Genomic DNA, 3,919 nt, shown 5'->3' with positions numbered 1-3,919 from the left:
CAATGGTGGGAGGGGGAGAGAGGGAAGAAGGTAGAGGAGGGTAGAGTTTGGGTGGAGGGCTTTTTACCCCTCCTACACCCCCGCTGGTGGAGTGCAGCCTGTGCAGCAGTATCTCCTTCCATCTCCTCTTTCTAATAATAATAAATATTAACACACCTTAAATGAGAGTTAATCTATTATTTGATTGTAAGTTAATCACCACCTTTTGTTTGGATGGCTGAAATGTGAGAAGTGAGACACACCATGCTCCACATCATTTGTGACCGGCGTCTGCAGCCCGTTGATTGGTCCGTGTCTGCTTCTCCTCCTTCACTCTTCTTCTTCCCGCACGTGTGCTGAGGGTTTCTTTTCCTTTTCTCCACGCCCTCCCTCTTGACAGTCTTTTGGATGCTGAAGAACCGGAGACCATGAAGTCACCAGCTGTGACATCAGCCTGCCAGACTGCTGCACTGCTTCTTTATTTCTTTTCCTCTAGTGTTACTCTCCGTGACAAACACACACTGACAGAGCTGTAATTTGTTTCAGTAGGCAAAGAATAGGCCTATCTGAAAAAGGTAAAACTCTTGTCCCTCAGATTTACTGAATCGAATATGCTTTAAAAAAAACAAGACAGGGTATGGCAGCTACAGTTAGAAGATATTATAGCATCAAGGACACATTACAGAACGTGGTGTATGTAAAATGTCCTTTTATCTGCCTTCAGGTCCTACCGATTTTCAGATGGGTCATTAATGAAAAAAGCACGCCATTTATAGGCTAGTAAAGAGAAGGCTGTGCTATTCTAAGTGTAGCTCATACTGTAGCTATGACGTATAGGAATCAACTTGAGTTAGTGTTGTATTTTCAGAAAAACTTATGGGATTCCTTCATGATTTGAGTAAAGCGTTTGAAACTCCACTGGGTCACATCACTGAAAATAAGCTCATGAAAAGTTGGGGTTCAGAAAACAGACTGATAAAACGTACCTCCGTCTTCCTGTGTCATGTCTGTTTTTGAATGTAGTAAATTAATTTGACCACAGTGTTATTGACAATGCCTTTTATGGTGTTAATGACAAAAAAACAAAACATTTCATCATACCAAAACAAGCAGGGCAGATGAAGAAAACATTAGAGCGGGCAAATTACAAAAAAAAAAGAGAAAAAAAAGTTGTTTCCTTTGTGCGGAGGGAAAATAAGAGAAAACCTTCTCAATTAATGACATGGAAGGTATTTGAAAAAAAAAGTATGTGTGCCAAGGTGAAGACAAACTGTCAAACTGAGACATAAAACACTGAACAGTCATGGCATCAACACGAAATATTCAACTGGTGCATGACAAAAAGATGTGCCAAACCAATATGAACACAAACATTTAAGTTGGTGCAAAAACAAAAACACTTCAGCAACTTTTCAGACTTTCCACAGGGAATCAGAAACTCACTGTAGAAACGTTGCATTACTAAGTCTATAGGTTGCAGTCCACAATTACCCACCTTCAGCTCCAACCGTTGGCATCCATGCTCTATACTATTATAATATTATACTTTACGCTCTTATATGATTACAGTAACCCTCCAGTAACCTTTTTTTAATTATAGTTCACTGACAGACGCAGACAGACGGCCAAAGCCAGCTTACTCGTGTCCCTGTCTCGACTCAGTTGTGTTTATTTAAGGATCTCTGCCACCTGGTAATGTTTTCCCTCTTTGTTGAGGTAATTAAAGTACTCTGCCGTGTTCTCCCCTGATGGATGCTCTTAGTCACAGTGGACGGGAGACAGAGTGAGAAGGAACCGTGTTTTCACCTGTCTGAGTAATCCCTTAGCTCCCTCTAGTGATTTCCCAAAGTCAGTTAAGATGGGTAAGAAAAAAAAAACATGATGAAGTGACCACAAAATCATAGCCTTCCCTTACACATTCAGACTTGCTCATACTCATCTCCACAGATAAAGACAAAACTTCACTAAAACCTTTGCTTGAGGGAAGGTTTGCTGACCTGCAGTTATGCTTATAGTCCTTCAGAGGTCAGAGATCAGCAGTCCACAGCTGACTGGAGAAGTCTGCTCTGTTGTGACTTGTAAACATTTCTAGTTTATGTGCCTCCATTCATTTCTTGGCCCAAATTCTGCTCAGACTGAGCTGTGAATGTTTGTAGCTCACAGACCAAAATTAAAACCAAATGCATCTAAAATAAATAAGCAACCTGGTGAAAAAAATAAATGGAACAATGTTAACTCTTGTGTTTCTCTCACCACTGTGCACTTTTTGTTCAGATCGCAAAGTGGCCTCACCCTGTTGGCTCAGTGTCAGGCTTCTGTGCCCGCTCAGACTGTCATACATTGCCATTATTCAAACGGATCATTTGCTCCCTCTTCTAACGGAGGAAAACATCTGCTTTGTAATTTTGGTTACGTACTTGACATGCGACCATTTGTCTCTCTGTAACTGAGCTGTAGATGACAGGTAAAGCAGAGCTGTATCTTTTTTTTTTCTTTCTTTTTTTTTTGTTACGTTTGGGATCAATGTTTGTTTTAAGAGCTGCCAACCTTCTGGTTTGTTAAACTGTGGTTGCCTTGAAAAGTGCAGCTTAAATAGCTAGGCCTTCTCTACTCTAGCTTTAAATAGCAGGGTAAATCCTTCATAAGCGGGGTCAATAAATAGAAAAGTATGTCAGACAGAAAATTCCTGGATAAATATGCACCATATGCTGTATCTTTCTTTAATGGGAGGCTTTAAAAAATTGGGATAAAGAAAGGATTGTAGCACACAATACACCTTCCAATACACTACCTTACTACTGTACAACACAAAATGAAAACAGCATGAACAAAAACACACGGCTATGAGCCTCAAATCTGAGACATAAAATTGCAATTCTACACAGCACACTCTTGTAATTTCATTGAGCTGATTTGTGTGTGTGTGTGTGTGTGTGTGTGTGTGTGTGTGTGTGTGTGTGTGTGTGTGTGTGTGTGTGTGTGTGTGTGTGTGTGTGTGCGTGCGCTCCTCCTCTGGCTGTCAAAATGATGTACAACTCTAATAGATAGTGCTTGATCATGCAGAGATCTCTGTGAGGTTGTTCACTCGCAACTGTGTGTGTGCTGGCATCATGGGGAAAGCATGAACCAGCAGATGGTGCTCTTGTTTTATCCCTGAAGATCTCTTTCTCTCTCTCTCTTTCCCACACTCACGTTCTCACAGTCTCGTCTTCAGCCTCCAGACGGTGCGAGGAGGAAACCACCCATCCTGGTCAGAGGACTGAGATTGCTGCAACGGTCTCTCACACACGTCACTGAACAACTCCTGTTTCTGCTGAACAAGTCTCCTCAGTACCACTGGGCTCAAGTCACCGCTCTCGTTCCAGGCACCGACTGCTTGCTCAGCTAATACGAATTTGGCAGGCTGCAGTAAAATACAATACGAGTGCCAAACCATAAAGCAATCAGGCTCCCCTGGCTATCCATTTCAACCCCTCTTAGACTCGGCTGGTCACCTCAGTGATGCAGGGAATTCACAGAGCGACCTCCGCTCCAGCTGAACCCTAAAACTCTGCTGCTGACAGTATATACACATTGACAGAGATGCGTCCAGACAGACAGAGAAAATATGTGTTTACACAACAATTAGCTTCCTGGGATTTAAGTAGGTCACTTCTTGTGGGTGTGCGGCATGAATGCAAATGAATCTAATTCTACCTTCCTCAAGCCTCGGCCTCCCCCATGATGTGAGCCGCCTCTTTGCCAAGGTAATCCACAGTATGGATCTGGAAGGAGAGGCTTTACATACAAATGGTTGGAGAGGAGAGAGCGGAGAGAAATAGCTGGGCTGACTCAAGAGACACAGGGATATAGTTAATGTAGCCTACGTTGTGGATGAATGGAAAGCGTGTTTTTTCCAAGATGGTAAGAGGCTGGTGCTGCCACATTTCTAAATGAGTGA

This window comes from Trachurus japonicus, chromosome 4 (assembly GCF_045865225.1).
Source record: "Trachurus japonicus isolate A0001 chromosome 4, Traja_1.0".
Taxonomy (NCBI): domain Eukaryota; kingdom Metazoa; phylum Chordata; class Actinopteri; order Carangiformes; family Carangidae; genus Trachurus; species Trachurus japonicus.
This window is presented reverse-complemented; position numbering follows the sequence as displayed.